This window comes from Polistes canadensis, unplaced genomic scaffold, assembly GCF_001313835.1.
Source record: "Polistes canadensis isolate GaletaPanama2010 unplaced genomic scaffold, ASM131383v1 scaffold_178, whole genome shotgun sequence".
In the NCBI taxonomy this organism is placed as follows: domain Eukaryota; kingdom Metazoa; phylum Arthropoda; class Insecta; order Hymenoptera; family Vespidae; genus Polistes; species Polistes canadensis.
Genome location: NW_014569725.1, coordinates 256521 through 275584, shown reverse-complemented (window position 1 = coordinate 275584; position 19064 = coordinate 256521). Strand labels below are relative to the sequence as shown.

Here is a 19064-nt window from a genome sequence, read left to right as displayed (position 1 = left end):
CAACTAGATTTCGTAAGAGATAACGAATTAATTGTACAATAGTTTGTTTGAACATTTGTGTAACACAAATTCTTACAATAGGATTCAATCATTCAATTATATTTAACCGATTTAACAGAAAAATAAGATTGTTTATAATTCGATTTTCACATTTCTATGAAATAATACACCAAGTGGATTAAATAATTAATAATTAATGCTAAATCAAATGAATAGTAACATAGGATTACTCTTTCCTTTATTTTTTAACGAAGAATAATATATCGGTATGATGAAATAATTAAATAAAATTCAACAAAATCAATAGGAAAATAAGATTCTTCTTTTTATTTTGTAGCTTCTACATTTATTCGTCTATTTTTTTCAAAGTGAACCAAACAATTATTACTTGTTTTCTTTTCGTGATCAGAAATGAATTTGATTTTAAAAAGCGGATTCGTTCGATAGAAAATGTATAAGAGTATTATTTTTAGCTTTTTCTCTTGTTTAAATGAGAAATCCTTACCCCGGAATTCAGAGATACACAGAATTCCAGAGTCTTTCGTTCATGGCAATCAAATCAAGAAACAATATCAGAAGTATATGTAGTATAGTAGCATTGATGTGCACATTATTAGGGTGGTGCAGGAAGCTTGAAAAGAAGGGTCACAGTAATTTGATACCACGATAACGGAAAAGAAACAGAGACCTCGATAATATCTACCAATGGAAAGAATGGGGAACATTGTGCGTGATCGAACATTTAAAATGTTTTTGGGTAAGGATATTTCGTGCACTTTGATACGAATAGAACGACTCTGACATTGGAATGCGTCAAATGAATTTACGGAAGTATTATTTTTAATTCGGTATGGGAAACAGGAAAGGATGTTTTGAAATTGTATTTGATCTGTCTGACTTGTTTCTTCCGTTACTACTTGATATTATTATGACATGATAATTTTAACGATTTAGATGTTATTCTAATTTCATTATTTTTCTTTTATTATTTAAAATTACCTTTTTAATTATATCCAATAATTTTTAAATGATTATTTTTATTTTTTATTGATAAAATTGTGTACCAACAGGCACAATTAAATATTAATTATATTGAATAAATTACGTTTAAATGATTATTCTTATTTTATATCATTGAAATCATATCAAATAGCAAACACAAATAAAAAAAATAATTTCTTCCATTAATTTTTATACGCTCAACAACATCTTTCGTATGGAATTATACTAATTTTTGTTGACTCTCCATTGTAATCACATGAATCATTTACGTTCTACGAAAACTTTAAATTAACTTGAACAAAAATTTCATAGTTTAAGCATTTACGATCGATTTATTATGAAATTTGTTAAACACCATACTTATTAATTTAAATCATAGCAATAATATATTTCAATAAAAATAGTTTTGATAGAAACAAAAATAGAATATAATATATCATACGACATAACTTTTCCATACATTCTTATCAGAAAGTGAAAGAGCACCTATATCTGTGTTTCCTAATGACTTCGTAGAGAGTCCCTTCTTCTTGTACCTTCGCCCTTAACGTCGAAAAACCGTACGCTTTCTGGACGATTAATCTCACACCTGGCGGCCTTGGCCCAGGAAACGGAAAGGTTTACGCGAGTCAAGGACATGCATGCAACGTCTCTTATCGCGGCAATCGATACGGCCGAATAAGGATAGACCGTAGCTTTTCATCTTGCGTGACCGCATAGGGTGTAGGAGGGAGGGGGAGGGAGAGGGTAAGTTCGAATCGACGTTGGTTTTAATCGGGTACGTGGGCGGAACCGTTATCGAGGTCGTGCAAGACTTAGAACGAGTTCTTTCTTTGCGTGCGTGTTTATTACACTTTCATATCTCTATGTGTATATGTATGTATGTATGTATATATATATATATATATACGTCAGTTAACGAAGAGTAAATGTTCTTATCCTGATAATTAGTAACAGTCACGAAAGCAAATTCAAAGGGTCTAAGGTCGTAACAGTTTCTTGTACTTTTTCACACGTTGAAGGAATGAAAAAAAGAAAAAGAAATAATCTCGAGTTTCAAATATAACACAAGCAACACGTATAAATTTAATACTCGTATATAAATATTCTATACATGTGTGTATGTGTGTATACGTGTGGTGAAGAGTTACATTTTTTTAAAAGAGATACCTAATCAAATATAACATGCATACTTTATTTATTTATATTTAACGGTAAACAGTGGAAAGGATAAAAGGGGATACAATGACGATACATCTGACATTGAATAAAAAAGAATCAAACGAGATAAAGAAAGATGGATATAAATGGAAGGAGTTACAGAGAGAAAGAAATAGTTGGGGGAAGGAACAGTTGTACGTTTAAACAGGCCGATATTTTCCTTCTTTTTTCTTTTTTCCCCATCCATGGTGAAGAAAAGAATTGTAGAATGCGAATCGGCAAAGGAACGGAGGAAATGCTTTAACGCGTTTGTTCGCTGTTGAGGGAGGTAAAAGGTGGATGGGGTGGTTGCTTGGTTGTTCATTCGTAGTGAGATGTGGTGGTAGTAGTAGTTCGTATACGCGGGCGCGTAGAGAGAATTGGCGAAGGATACGTCGAAAGATGAACACGAAAAGAGAAAGAGAAAGAGAGAGAGTAAGAGGGAGAAAGAGAGAGAGAGAGAGAGAATGAAAATGATAGGGGTAGGGAGTGGAAAAGGATGAAAGAGGAAGAAGGAAAATGAGAGAGAGAGAGAGAGAGGAGAGGAAAGTAGTGAGTAGTAGAGGTGGTGCTGATGGAGAAGGTGGTGGATTGTTCAGGAACGTGCCGAAAGGGTCCGCATGCCCGGTTATTTAAAAGAACTAGACCCTTGTTCACTGAAGGGCCAACCCCACTCGTATCGTCAAACGTAAACTAAATTAAAAGGACGGCGCAAGAGATAGGACTCATCGAAAAGTACGCATGAAGATTTCAATTATATCATAGGAACGAAACACGGAAAATAGAAAAAGAGAAATAGAAAATAAACATTAATAAAAAAAAAGGAAACAAAAATAATGTATCATAAAAAAGGAGAAAAAGAGAGAGAGTATCCAAAGGATAAGAAAAGAGAGGGGGGAATAGTTTTAATGGAGGGGTGGTGGTATGTTTGGAGAAAGGGGAAAAAGATCAAATGAAAACGGAGAACTAACAGGAGTATAAGGGGGAGGCAGAGAAAGAGAGAAAGAGAGAGAGAGGGAGAGAGTGAGAGAGAGTGAGAGAGGAGAGTAAAAGAATCAGAGAGGGGGGAGAGCAGGGTGAGAGAGAAAGACTGCGTGCGCAGTAGTAGGGATTCTGTGTAGAAAGAGATGGAAAGAGACAGACATATATATATAGAGAGATAGAGTGAGAGAGAGCGAATCAGCATGAGGGGTGGAAGGGAGGAAGCACCAGGAGACCGAGGCTGCGGCGTAGCCTCAGTGCCGGCGCAGTGGCCGGGCCATCGTGTCCTGTGCCCAGGTCTTCGTGCTGTTCTCTTTCCATTTCTGATCCTCTATCGATAGCCGCACACGTTCGTTACTTCAGATTTAATCATCATTCTCGAAAGGCTTGTCGCGTACTTTCGCGAGCCTCTTCTTCTTCTTCTTCCTCCTCTTCCTTCCGTATTTCTTCTTCTTCTTCTTCTTCTTCTTCTTCCTTTTCCTCTTCCTTTTCCTCTGTCTCTTCTTCATCTTATTCTTATTCTTATTCTTATTCTTATTCTTATTCTTATTCTTTTACTTCTTCTATTCTTTAACTAACATACCCCCCCCCCACCCCGCCAGCCCCAGTGTTACTATTTTTCTTTTGCTCATATTTCACCCATTTTTTCTTCCAATCATCGTTGGAAGAAAATTTTCCTCGGTTTTGTTCTTGTATATCTTTTCATTCGTCTTTCTTCCTTCTTTCCTCCCTTCCTTCCTTTTTTTATTTTTTTCTTTATTTTCGTATTTACCTTTTCCATATCTTCGTTTCGTCATTTTATTTCTTCCCAAATTTTGACGAATTTCTTCTGATCATCTCGTCCTATTCAACAACACGTTTACGTGACACGCACGCACGCACGCACGCAGGCAGGCAGCAGGCACGCACGCATTGACATACACGTACAGGACATTCGCAAGGACACACACACGCATATCGACCCAGTGCGATGCCGGACGTGGTCGGTGGTCGTCGCGACGCGATGTGAACTTCGGTGAAATAGAGAAAGAAAGAGAGAGAGAGAGAGAGAGAGAGTAGGAGAGATAAAGAGAAAAAGAGAGAGAGAGAGAGTGAGGGGGTGAGAAAAAAAGAGCAAAAAAAGAGAAAGAGAAAGATAGGGTGGACAAAAAAATTGGTGTTCTTCTCTCTCTCTTACTTACATAGTCCGGGACAAAATCTGATGTGATTCTGGAATTTTCTTGTTTGTTCCGTGGTGTATATCTTCGAAAGGGATCCTTTTCGTTCAAGGACGGTGTACCAAAAATAAGATTAATCGATCGATAAATAGATACATTTAAACTGATATATTATTACGATTGAATGAAAATAAGTGATTTGTTGATGAATTATTTTAAAGAGAAGTGAGAGAAAAGAGAGTGGAAGATATATTAACGTTTCTTCCTGCCGGGCAACAGCAGCCGGGAGCATCAGGGTGAAGAGGTGGGAGCCATGCCGCCCGGGCTGAACTTCCCTCGAGGCAACCAGCAGGATCGTCGAGCTACCGCCTTCCTGTCCTTCGAGACTACCAGCTGTGGTTTCTGATCGCCTCCATTGAGGTACGTTGTGCACCCTTTAAGGTCCTTCTTCTTCTTCTTCTTAACAAGATATTTCATATCTTTTCTTATATTTTCCGCTTTACTCCTTTTCCTGATTGAATTCAATTCAATGATAACGATTACGATTCCCCTTACTGGCTACTACTACGATCATTTATGATCCTTGTGGAAAATGTTGTTATTGTTATTATTATTATTCGTTCGTGTCGCGTGTCTCTCTCGTTATTTTTAAACAAATTATTTTTCTTCCTGGTCTAAGCGAATTTTGTTATTTTAAGTCCTCGGTAATCGTCGTCGGTTTGATTAATGATGATTTATAGGGACAGTGTTTGTTCATCAATGTTCGAAGAAAGGAAGAGTATTTTTGCGTTAATATTTTGTCCCCCAATTTTCTCATTAATGTGTATCATGTATTATGCATTTTTATAGGTTTCCCATAAATCAACGTATTTTTTTGACTTTTAACATTTTCAAAAAAAAATATTAACCATTGGGATTTATACATTTATATCGTTTAGTTATCTTTGGTTATGCGTTACTTTTCTGTTTTCCAATTATTCCTTTATGACAGGAATATTTTTCTAAGAATATTATTGATAACGGGCGAAAAGTGTCGTTAGAGAAAATAATACGTGTCATCGTTATTGGAGAATAAATAAAAAAGAGATAAATTACTATTGACATTTTGAGTAGGCTCGTCTTAGAATCCCGTTTAAATTCTTCACGCGCATGACAGGAGGTTGGACGTGCCGTTCTCGCATGACTCCGATGTTTAGAATGTTGTTTCGTCGTTTGGTGAGCTTCCTTATGAGATAAGGTTTCAAAGGATGATCCCTTAAACAACCGAGTCGTTCGTATTTGAAAGATCCCTTTTGTCTTTTTCTTTTTTTCTTTTTTTCTTTTTTATACTTCGTTTAAGTAATCTCTTTCTCTTATACTTAAACTTTAGCAATTCTTACTTAGATTGAAACTCTCACGAATAATACATAGAATGGTCGATGTATCTCTTTAAATTTGTTTCTCTTACATTGATAGAACTTTTCGTATTATGCAAGTACTCATGTTTCGCAAACACGTGTCATATGTGCCAATCATGGTGCCACATTGGACGTCCTTCGAGACTAGTTTGTAACTATGTAGCCTTGTATGGTTTGCGGCTAATTATCTTGAAACTCGTTCGAATTAATGTCAAATGCTATCAATAAACGATGATCATTTTGAAAACGATACTTTTGAATTTCGATATTTATTCATTCGTTATAAATTTTTTGAACAAAGATCATAGAAAAATATTGTCAAAATAAATTCATGTGTTTTTTTATATCTAAAAAAAAAAAAAACGAACAAATATTATTAAAAAAAAAATAATTGATGTTCTTTCATTTCAGTGCTGCCATTGCGAACGCTATACAAAGTAACATCAATTTGCTTCTTACTTTGTAGATATCATTTAATGGTCTTTTTACGAGCAACGTAAGATCCGTTTTTGCGTGAACTTTCGCGCTTGGCTTTTAGCGAGGAAGGGATGGAAATTGACGATAAGAATGTTTTTTTTTTTATGCTCAAAGTAAACGACGACAAGTTATAATTTGTGCTACGTCAATACATTCTTTTTTTATAGATAGATACACAGTGCCTTCTTTTTTCAAACTTCCAACCATAAATGCTTCTTCTTCGTTTTAAGTTATTTCGATTTGTTGAAAATATGTGTAAATGCAAATATTAAAAAGGGATATTTGAAATCAATATTGATAAAATTGTAGATTCCCCCACCCCTTCCAATCACAGCTACTACTTCTACTTTGAAATTTTTAATTACACTCCCTATCTTGTGATATATAATTTTAAAGTAATTAACATCTGCGTCTAATTGCTTTTAAGAAATTGAATACGGTAAATTCGTTTACGAGATACGGTTGAAAATTATAAGATAGATCTTAATATTATTTTTTTCGATATTATTAAATTTCAAAAGGAAATTTATTTATTTTTCTTTTTCATTGCTCTCAAAATGTACCATTAATAAGTTTAATATATTTACTTTTGTTTACTTTTTCACCAAATTGAATTTACTTATATACGTGCATATTTATTATTCAGTATGTGACAATGGGGGTAAATGGCAAAGTATAAAAGTTAGAAAGTATGTAAGTGGACTTCGTATGAGGTGGATACGTCATGAGTGTCTAAATAAAAAAAAAAACTTAAAATTTCGTGTTGAGTTGTGAAAAGTTTAGCATCAAAAATTACCTAGCAGTGTACATAAATGATAAACGATGAAGAAGCTTCCCTCGTATTGTGCAACTCAAATAAAGAAATAAAAGGAAACAATAAAAAGTTTGAAGAAACATTTAACGTTCATATTTCCATACCATATATCATCTTTTTCACTTTTTATATTTCCAATATTTATTAAACTGTAATATTATTATTTTTCTTTTTTTTTTTTTAATATAAAATCTTACTAATATGTGTGCAAATTGGAGAGAGAGTGTGTCTGTTTGAGAGAGAGTTAATTAAATGAAATTAGCTGATCGTATCAGTGAGCTAAGATCGGCTGAAGATCTTAGGGATTTTCTATCCAGATAAAAAGAAGTGAATTTGATAGAACGATTATATCTTCGTTAAGCAATACCTTTTTCATGAGTGCCATTAAAATTCTCTTTACACGCTTTCGATTAAAATAGAATAATTAATCGAGTATTCTTTCGGTGTTTTTTTTTCGACTGATTCAGTGAACGATAGATAAGTAAGTAGGTATTTATATTTAAATCAAGATAGGAAATATGTGAACGTTAGTATGAGATTTTTTTCAAATCTATAGTGCTCGTTCGTGTTACCGTTTTGCATGATTAATACGACTGATATATGGTAATGGATTGCGTGTTGATTTATTTTTTCGTAATACATATAAAAATCAATTAATTTTTATTGTTTTTTTTCTTTTTTATTATTTTCAATTTTTATAATAAATGGATTTATCTACATCACACTGATACATATTAAATTGTTTATTAACTTTTTCTTTTTTCATATAATACTGTTTAAAAAATAATTTAATTATTTTTTCTTTTATTTTAACTTTTTATACAAAAAATAGGTTTACTTTTATTATTAATTTATTATTACACATTGAGCACATCATTTTTAAATAAAAAAATGTTTCGTTCAATTATTATTTATAATACAATGTAAAAATCAATCGAATTTTTGTTTCTTTTAATTCAAACATTTTCGAAAACAATTTCAAATAAATTAAATCACGAATTAAGATTTATTAAAATTAGTGGGTGGGGAAGGGGGATGGTATTATATTTTTAGTACTTCTTCAACGATTATGAGATCTAAGCTCACTGTAATCCTATAATTAAATTTGTAAGCATATCAATGGTGAGCACCATTTTTGTTTGAATAAATGAAAGACATTAACTATGTTGTAAACGTATAATTATGATCTAATTAACCAGGAATTGTTATTCTAGTGTAACGATTACACGTTTTCGGCTGTGAATGTGATCATTAATTCCATCTATGACGTCCGCTACTTGCAACCGAGGCAATGCTTCTAATCCGCATTGTGTTCCCGTATGATTTACATTAGAAGCAGGCTTGAATTCAAGCATGAGAATTAATATAATATAATATATTTATTATATATTACAAAGCTTATTATGTAATCGTTAAACGCGTACTGACTCGATCGTAGATCATCAATTTAAGGGGTTGGAGGGGTATAAGCGTGATCACACGATTTCGAGGTGATTTTTAGGAATTCAATTTAAAGAAACGTTTTAATTTACACTGTGTAGTTATATTTATACATGTTTGAAATAACATTTGAAAATTTTTCATAATATTGCATTTTATTGCAAATTTTATATGTTACAGAACGTTGCGTAGATCATATAACGAACACTTTTTATCATCGTGGCATACTGATTATGGCCGTTTTTAGACATACTAAACGAACAAATTGTTTTTCTCATTTATTCATAACGAATGTGTTTATCGTTGGACGGAGGGAAATAAAAAAAATATATTGACGAAATGAATATTTCAAGCAGCACTTGAAATAGGGAATTTGGATTTTTACGAAAAAAATGTTTACTTCTTACGACAAAGAAAAATATTAATATTAAAAAACAGTCTGATATGTACTCCACTAGGTTTGAAATAGTTTCTATGGGATCGTGCCCCGATAACCTTCGTATCTCGATTATTTTAATGAATTCAATGAATCAAATACTTAAGATTTCCAAACTATAAAAATATACAAAAAGAAGAAAAACAAAATTAATTTGGTATGGAAATCGTACTATTGATAAAAAAAAATCGATGAATTTTTATCTCGCTTTGATTAAGAAATAAATCTGCGATTTGTATGGAATGAAAATAATTCGAATTGGAAATGAAATCGGTCGAATTGGCAAATGAGTTGAACATATTTGCTAATCAGAAGAGTACGATTTGCTAATCTCGTGGCTTTAATTTTCGAAACTCGAGTATCAACGAGTACACGCGCGTCTCACTCTAAACTGTTTCTATTTCTATCTCTTTCTGTATCCATCTCTTCACTTCTTGTATTAGTGTATGTTTGCGTGTATACTTGCATGCGTGTGTTTGTGTGCGCGCGCGCGCTCGCGTGAGTATGAGTGTTTGCACTTTGTATCCGCAAATTGTTAAACCTCCTCTATAATCGTTTGTTAGGCCGAAAATGGATGGTCGATTGTGTGGTAGCAGTTACGTAGTCAAGTGGTAGTGAGAAAGAGAGAAAGAGAGAGAGAGAGAGAGAGAGAGAGAGAGAGAAGAAGAAGAAGCAAATTAAAACTAAACGAAATTTTCGAATGTATATACATATAGTGAAAATTAATAGTAATAATAATGATAACAATTAGGAAAACCAATAAAAAGATATTCTTCTTTTTTTCTTTCTTCCTTTTTTTTTTCTCTCTCGGAATAAACCGTGCTAATTGTAAGTCCGTGGAAAGAGGATTTTCTCGGTCCTTTTTTTTTTTTTGTTCCTCCCTTATTTTTGCTGTTTTAAATTCTATCTGTCGTGCGTTAATAGGCTTAAGATCGGTTAAGATGCGGTAATTATTTCTCACGGTATATAAAGGTTTTTTTATTTTATTTATAAGATTAATTAATTAACGTTATGGTTATTGTAATTTGTTAAAAGATACTGATTAGTAATATTACGTTTAGATTTTTTTTTTTAATAATATTTCGTTTATAAAGTATTAACACATTAATTTTGTCAATACTATATATAGAAATTAATGAAAATGATTAATTAAAGTAAAATTATTCTACAATTTGTTTTCTTTTTTAATATAAAAATGTATGATATATAGTATTTATATATAGTATGTAGTTTTTTACAAGAATATTTTGTTTATTTTGAATTGACACTAATTTTATCTCAATACCAGCAAATTAAAATAATTAATTTAAGTGAAACCAATATCCATTTTATTTAATTTTTTTTCTTTTTAATGTAAATGTGACTAATATCATTTACATATTTGTTTTACTAATATTTGGCTTATTTTGACATTAGCTGTTTGAGTGTTGACACGTCCCGTGCGTTTTTCGCATAAACTGCAAAAAATGGCGTTGCCTCCTGCATATAAATGCGGAATAGAAATAAATATTCTTTATGTTTGGAAAACTAATAAAAGAATAAAATATTTTTTATTTATCATACATATATGATTCGTGATGTCTGTTTTTATAAGGACCATATGTTAAATTAGATCGTTTTACTCCATTATTGTTCTTATTACTGTAAACTACACATTGTTGCAAAAATTGACCAGACAATTTTTCCATGCCAAGGTTTTCTAATTACAGATATTAGTATAAAAAATTTGCATTTTTTGGAACGAAATTTGCATTAAAACAACAAAATAATACACATTTTCTACGTAAATAATTACATTTTGATAAAAATTCAATTATTATGATAAAAAGTTATAAAAAAAGATGTAATATTTCACGTCGTTACCGATAGTTCACGTTATTTACTTGCCAATATATCATGATGTATTACGTACACTAACTCAATTAATTGTTCGTAGTTCTCTAGTGTTAAGAGATTAAAGTTTGGATAAGCAACCTTCTGTTGAGTTATCTGTAGTCTTTTCTTACGTCGGGATCATGAAGATAAAGTTTCCTTAAAGTTTCCTATCTATCTCATATTTTCTATTTTTTTTCTTTTGATAAAAAACTGAAGTATTAAGTTGTCCGTAAAGTTCGTGCCGATTTTGAGAACAAATTTATATCATATGTATACCGATTAAAAATTTCATCATCAATATCCTATTTCTAATTATTTGTAAGAATAACTACAATTAATAATCCAACACGCGCTTACAATTAATAATTTGTAAGAAAAATATTTCTAATCAACGTAATAAAATTGATAATAATATAACTAATTAACTAATTAATGTTTTAAAATACGATCATAAAAGACCATAGCAATGCGAACTTTACTAAATCCTAATAAAAACTACTTTTTATTTATCCTTTTTCTAGCAACTCAAGTTTTTCTGTCCTCTTTTATCCTTTCTTTTTTACCATTATTATTCTCTTGTGCTCTTATTACTCATACACATACCTAAACACACACACACATGAACACTCTAAATATTATAAATATTTACAACAACGAAAGTAAAGAGTCTGCAATTTTTAATACACGTAAATTAGTTCACCAAATTGGTACGAATTTTTCAGATAAATCTAATATATATTTTAAGTAATGACTCCCAACATTCTTTTGGGAAACATCTCTTCAAATATCTTAAAAAACCTGATTATCCCTCCTCATTCCCATTAACATATAAATTTTATTGTTCAAAAAGTAAACTCCTACTCCCGTGGAGGATGTTTAGATGGTTATTAACTTGGTTTGAACAAATTTACAAAGAATCCATGCAAGATATCCATCAAAAAGAAAAAATAATAAAAGAAAAAAAAAAGTTCAAATAAAAAAATGTATTGTTAATAATTAATTTTGAAATTTGTCAACTTTAAAATATCAAATTATTTCCATTCAGGAACGTGATATTCACGATAATAATCACGGATTTAGAATGATCAACCGATTTAGCACTTATTTTGATTACTTGTACACGATTTATTTGATAGATCGTCAAAGGTTCTTCCTTTGTTCGTCCTGTTACGAATTACAACACCAGGTATAATACTGGTGGTAGTATTCATGGTAATGGTGATGATTGTGGTGAAGGCTAGGCTTTGCAAAATTCTTGATTAAAGAATGTCTTGGGTATTATTCGAGGTATAAAAGACTAGCCTTGTTGGTGCGATCTTTGTTATTTTTACGAGGACTCCTGAGATTTTGTGAAAGCCTGCGAGGTTCATGTGAGAAACAAAGAAGGAAAACGATACTAAGAGTTAGAGTTGTTGAGAGCAAGTGAGTGGACGGGTTTAAAAGGACTGGTGAGAGGGAAAGATAAAAAGAAAAGGACAGAAAGAGTCCTTATTTTTGCTACTTTATCACCCTTTTTCCCTTCATTCTATTTTCTTCCCCTTTTAAAACGTAAAAAGAACTGAATGAAAGAATAATTAATTCGTTTTGTCGATTCTACACTAACGTGTATATATATATGTATATAAATTTTCTCTGTTTTTTTTTATTTTAATTAAATTTAATTAATAACCGTAACAAGTTAGGTCTGCATAGTTTAAATTTTTCATTAGATCTATCGCCAAATAGTTTGTACGTGATTCAATCTTTTATTATAACGTTTGTTAATGGGTACTATTTCTTCTCTAACAAATAATGTTACAGTTTCTTCGTAGATTCACGAATTCTATATATATCTGTTACTGTGAAAGACCGCAATTGGAGAATATCAAGATTCATATAGTCGCTTGTCAACACATACCAAATACTTCGGTGAAACACCAAATATTTGGATTTATTCTTATACATTAATATTTCAGAATCAATTTTTTTTTCACACATTTTATCCACGAAAAAGAGGGTAGATTTAAATTGATATCAGTGGTTTCGAATAAATTGAATACATTGAATGTTATCGGGATTACCGGTGACCAGTATTAAGCTTGTTTGTAACATCACGGGGGTCACCGGTAACCGACGAAACCAGGATTACTACGATTGCATTATTTCGGCGTTTTGTTGATTGAATCAAAACGAAAAATTGCATTTCAGCGCCGTCGGGAGTCACCGGTGACCAGCGAAACCAGTATTACTACGATTGCATTATTTTGGCGTTTTGTTGATTGAATCCAAACGAAAAATTGAATTTCAGCGCCGACGGGAGTCACCGATGACTCCCAACAGAATAAATGGGTTGCTCACGATCACCCCTTCTAAGGTTTTATTTTCTAAATAATATTTTAATATAATATGGAACACATAATAATAAATTCGTGTAGGTGTTACGGTCAAGTTATGTAAATTTTGTGTGGCATTTAATATGTTTAAAAAAATGACGCGGGTCAACAGACAAAACAATTCATTTGAAATGAATCTTTTATTGTTTTCTTAAATTACTTTTTTTCAATATCAGTGTTAAACGATGCCATGATTACGTTCGAATGAAATTCTATACTATATATCGATCATCCAATATCATCATATTTCCACTTTTAATTAACACGTTTTACAAGTAATCGAATATGCGTCAAATATATCGGAATTTCGTTCGGTTTGTACTTATCGATGATTTTGGTTTGATAGAAAAATGCGAACGATTAACTTAAATTTTTGCTTCTTTTTATCAAATGTAAAAAAAAAGACTTCTTTCTGGGTGACTTTGTTTTTTACCCACATTATCGAAGTTTCAGAACAAAAAGATTTACGTTCGATCGAAGGAAAACCACGAGTTTACGATAATAAATTATCAAGGCTATTCGAGGACAAGAGTTTGTTCTTAACGTTAAAGTCACCTACATTTGTTAGCTTCAAGATAATTCAGAAAGTAAGAATTTTATAACTTCTTCCTCGACCACTATTCATTTTCCGCATCATGCTGTCACGAATAGTTCGATCAAGTGAATAAACGAGAGAGTAATAACTTTCTTTGTGTATTCTGTAAAAGGACGAAAATTACTTGATGAGAAAGAATGAGAGAGACAAAGAGAGAGAGAAAGAGAGAAGGTTTTTCTATGTATAAGTAAATTTCGATGAAGAGTTTTTGTACTTAGGAAATTTTCGTAAATTTGTTACTAACTTTGTTCTGTTCTTAAAAGTTTTTTCGAAGAAACAGAAGAACTTCAGGTTGAAATAAAGTTATTTCTTTCTTTCTTAGGGTTTTTAAGAGAAACACATGAAACTACTTTCGGCACCCAAGACTAATGTTGAAAAGAATGAAAATAGATTACAAAAGTGATTTGAAAATAAGTTTTGATATTGGATCGATGATAGAAGATTATTGCTGCATTGGTATCGAACACCCCATGTCATTGTTTGTTGTCTCGAATCTAATCTTAGGATAAATTCTCCGAGAGAATCGACAAGATAGTACGTGTATCGGAAACATTTCCAACGGATGTGAGATAACACCGTTGACGGTGTTGGGAAGGATCGTTTGACAGTGAAACAATGGATGTTTCTCCAATGAATCCGATGGCATGTAATAAACGTTAAATGGAAGAAGGAAGCGCAGTAGGATAGACGAGATCAATAAGAGATCGTGTGTTAACTCTCAGAAACATGATAGAAGAGTTTTTGTTTAGTTTTTATGTGCCTATTCAAATATTTTTCATACCAACTCGAAAAATTTACAATTAATTTAATCGTTTATAATACCACGAAGAAATTACTTATGACCCCTTTATTTATAATTGATCTCTTTAAAGTTGAATTTTTCATTTTAGTAATAAGAAGAAAATTTTTTTTCCTTTTTTTATATAATAAAAAACGATATATTATTAATATAACATTATTATTTTAATTATGAAGAAATAAAACGCGGATAGACAAGTTATGTCCTTTTCTAGAATTAATTTCTTTAATGATGAATTTTAAATTTCAATAATAATGAAGAAATTTGTATTTTTTTTTTTTTATTTTAGTTACGGGGATTAATTTTTTGGTTAGAAAATTTAATTAAAATTATGTTTATCTGTATAACACGATTTTGTAAATGGAAATAGATTTTTTATAAAATTAAATAAAATGCCCTCACTTCCGACAGATAACTTGAAATTAAACATTTAATTAACCTTTTATTTATTTTATGTAATATAAATTACCAGATAAATAACTAAATTAAAATAAACGATATTTGTGAAATTTTATAAGAATACAATTTTAGTTCAATGTCGGTGTTTTAATTTTCTAAAATTTCGTTCTACAAAAACTTAAGATTAGAATTTATAATCATAAAAATTTGTTTATCTAAACAAGCAGAATTCTCTCAACACATTTGGCAATCGATAAGCTTGCACGCAAACTATTGCTTTTGGCCAAATTCCACGCTCAGGTCTTTGAGAGAATGAGGAATATGTCCTCATAAATTACGTAGATGATCTATTGCACAATCGAGGAAAATATAATTAATTAGAATCATAGTCAATAGCTAGCAACATCGGAACATTCGATCAGAACTTACCCTAACTTAAGTGAATTAGAACAGACACAATAGTTTGACAGTTATGTCTTTACCGCAATTAAGCATACCACCACAAATTGCTGCAAACAGGATTAACAACACTAAATTGTGAACTATTTCTATTGGGTTTATTCACGTAGATATCAAATAATACTATTTCATATAATTTAATAAAAGGAATAAATTTTTAATTATTATCGAGTTCGATGAAGATTACATTTTTCAATGTAAGTCAACAAATTTCTGTTTTTGTATTGTTAACGTTTTTGGATGTGATCCAGATTTCTTATATTCTTTCTAGTTTAGTATCGTGAACCGATAACGAACCTCGAACTTATTTTTCTTTCTTCTCGATAGACAATTCACGTGAAAAGTACACAAAATAAAGACAACAGTTGACCGGAAAATACAGAAGCTTATAGTAACTCATCGGGAAAAAAATCAGGATAAACTACAGTGTTCAAACTTTTGTAAACTTTTTGATCGAAGATATTTTAGGTCACTTAAGCCAACAATAAGAATAGTTTTTCAAAACTTTATGCTAGAAGAAAACTATTATTAGAATAAATGACCTTGAAACCAGTCTGGACATACACCTACCCTATTTGATGAATGACACTTGATTCAAACTTACAGATTATTTTAACATACGTTTGTGCATATCGAATTCACAGATTAACAAAAGAACTTTAATATTAAGCAAACATTATAATAAAAGGTTGAAACCCATACAAACTGTTTGACGACAATTCTAATGAAAAATTTCATGAAGATTATGCTGTTCCATTTCTTACAATTATTAATTAAATTTAATTGAAATAAAAAAATTAGAATATAATATTTGCATATATATTTATACCACGCCGTTGAATGTTGTATACACTCAGCACCATTTAATATTTAATGTGTTTATTTACATAATGTATTAACTCGTTGAAAGCGGAATTTATCTAGCAAAAAATCTCAAGTTTATTTAAATTAGCAAAAAATAACCATTTACAATTGAGAAATATCTTCTGTCTTATCACAAATTAATTTTATTAATTCTTATATGTTTAAATAAGAATGACCTAAGTGTCATTTTTTTTAGAAATCTTAATACATGAAGCAAATAAATATGTTGTATGCCATGTTCCGCTAGCGAGGAGTTTATAATTAAAATTGAAAGTGAAAGCAAATTTTAAATAAAATCTATATATAATTTTCTATAATCGAGTATATATTTCTATTCGAAATAAAATAGGCATTCGTATGGAAATTGATACAAAGGCTTTGGATAGTTGAAATATTAGAACAGTTGCCTGGAAAACGGAAAATTCGAATTCGAATGCCGGTCCAATTAATTCAACATCCCAATTTGTTTACGAATCTTATAATATCTATATGAATGTAAATATATTTAATTCGTACTGATTAATAAATAATACACTCGATATAAATTTGGAAATACATAAATCAAAATATTAAATCGTGTTGCCCTTCAATTTTTCCTTTTAAATCTGACACGAACGAACTCTTGATAATTTAACAATAAAATTTATTTATACAGTTTGCACAAGAGGACAATAAACAATAAAAGCAAATTTCCTTTTCCATTTGGTTCAACTTTCCAGTTAATATTATTCCGGATTCGTCCTGTTACGAAACAGTGACTTGTTATTACGGTAAATAGTTAATGGCTGTGTTTGATCAGATGAAAAATTTGCGTAGAAAAGAAATGAATATATTTTCTTGTACGTTCGAGCATGAGAAAAAGTTGAAGTTGAGGAACTATCTTGTCAGTGTAATGTATTTGCAACGGAAAAAGAAAAAAAAAAACAACAACAGCAACAACAAAAAACAAGAGAAGGAGATTGAGGTAAAGAGAAAGAAAAGATGAAAGAAAAAAAGGGGAACAAAAAAAAATTAGAAGGATGTTTATGATAGGCGAAACTCGATGGAAACTGAAAAGTTTGAGTCGGATCAATAGTGGTATAACATAACCCATCAGCCTCGACCAACTACGGTCTACTGTAACGATTCAATTTTTCCTGGATAAAAAATCCTATCCAGTTGGTGGTAGCATTCACGCGAGAAACTTCATCGAAACTTTTTTTTCTACTGGTTACGGATTTTTTTTTTTGCACTTTTCCGATGCGAATATTCACGAATGGATTTTCATGTGAATTTTGTTCCTCTTTTAATTTTTATTATTATATAATTATTATTATTATTGTTATTATTATATTTATATTTATAATGAGAATGGGAAGTATAGGATAGGAATCATACGTATAGGAAATTTTATTCTTCATTTCTTTCGTCTCTCATTTACATTTTATCGTATGTTTTTATCGTTCGAAAATAGCCCCTCGTGTAAGCATAAAGATATCATAGCGATAATTGAAATTATACAAAAATATATTATTCTTCGAAGAATATTTGTTCTTTATTTTTCGAAAAACGATTAATTTTAATATTCAATTAAATACGATAAATATAAAATGTGTGTTTTTCTTATAAATTGTCATTTTTTTCAAGATTTTGATAATTATAATTGATATTTTATTATATATTTACATTATTTATTTTTAATTACTACAATTTGTATTATTTCGAATCTTTGACATTCAACTTTTCAGATTGGAAATGTTTGAACCTGTGAAAGCTGTGCACTATACATACTGATATTGCATCATGTTCCCGAATATCACAGATTTTTTAGCAGCTGCATTCGTATTTTATCTTTTTTCATAAAAAATAAAATTTTGAAATGCGTCGTATTTTTTCACCCATATTCAAGACACTATAACTTTTGACTATACAAATAAATATCATAATTTTTTTTTTTTTTCAAATTATTGCCAAACGCACGCAAGTATTGCCAGTTCGAAATAATATTACGAGAACAAGGCGATCCCAAATTCATTTAAAAGAAAACAAAAAAAAATACAAATAAACTTTATCCTCAGGCGTAATAAATTTCAACAAATTTTTTTAAACAATATTTTAACGTTATATACATATGATAAATCTATTAAAATTACGAGAAAATAATAAAATATCATTATTTTGCCTAATATAATATCCACTTTAAAAAATGCATTTATCCAATTAATTTTAGCTTCGTTTCTTTTTTTTTCTTTTCTCGTTGTCGAAGCCAGCAGAAAAAAATCATTTAATTTGCGCTTGTCGGAACCATAGGTTTTTTTTCCTTCTTTTCTTTTTTCTTCCTTTCTTTTCCTCGGATTTGCGTTCTTCAAAGGATCTAAATGCGACGAACAGAAGGGAACATACTGTTAAAACGGTAAATGTATTTCGATAACGATCGTTTGTTCCTATAAAATCCATTGATTTGCTTATCGTCGTCTACGTAACGCCCTTTCTCCAAAACTTTTCCGATATTTCCAATTTAAAAAAGCTCGATAATGGTACCCCGTTCGAAGAGAAAGAGAGAGAAAAAGAGTGAGGGGGTTGGAGAGGGATGGTGAGGGGAGAAACGAGGGGGTAGGGGCTCGAGTCAACGCTTCGATTAAATTTGCAAAGTTTCGCTTCGTTTCCATGTAGCTGGAACCTTCATGTACTTTCTTTTCGATGGGTCTCGGAGCTTATTTCCCGCAGTTTCGAAGCTTTCGCCAATGGACGAGGGGCTTATCCGATTTGATTCATCGTAGTTCCTGGGTTATGATTTATTTCGAAAAGTATCCTTCAA

The 19064-nt window shown here is 30.9% G+C and overlaps 1 protein-coding gene across 2 annotated transcripts in view; it reads left to right on the top strand.

Moving 5' to 3' along the window:
* Positions 1-4287: 4287 nt before the first annotated feature.
* The window catches only part of LOC106789337 (inactive dipeptidyl peptidase 10), a 127874-nt gene continuing 113097 nt past the window's right edge, over positions 4288-19064 (top strand). For both annotated transcript variants that reach the window (XM_014753456.1, XM_014753455.1), the window contains exon 1: positions 4288-4760. The gene's annotated coding sequence lies outside the window, so the exon portion shown is untranslated. The remainder of the gene's footprint in view (positions 4761-19064) is intronic.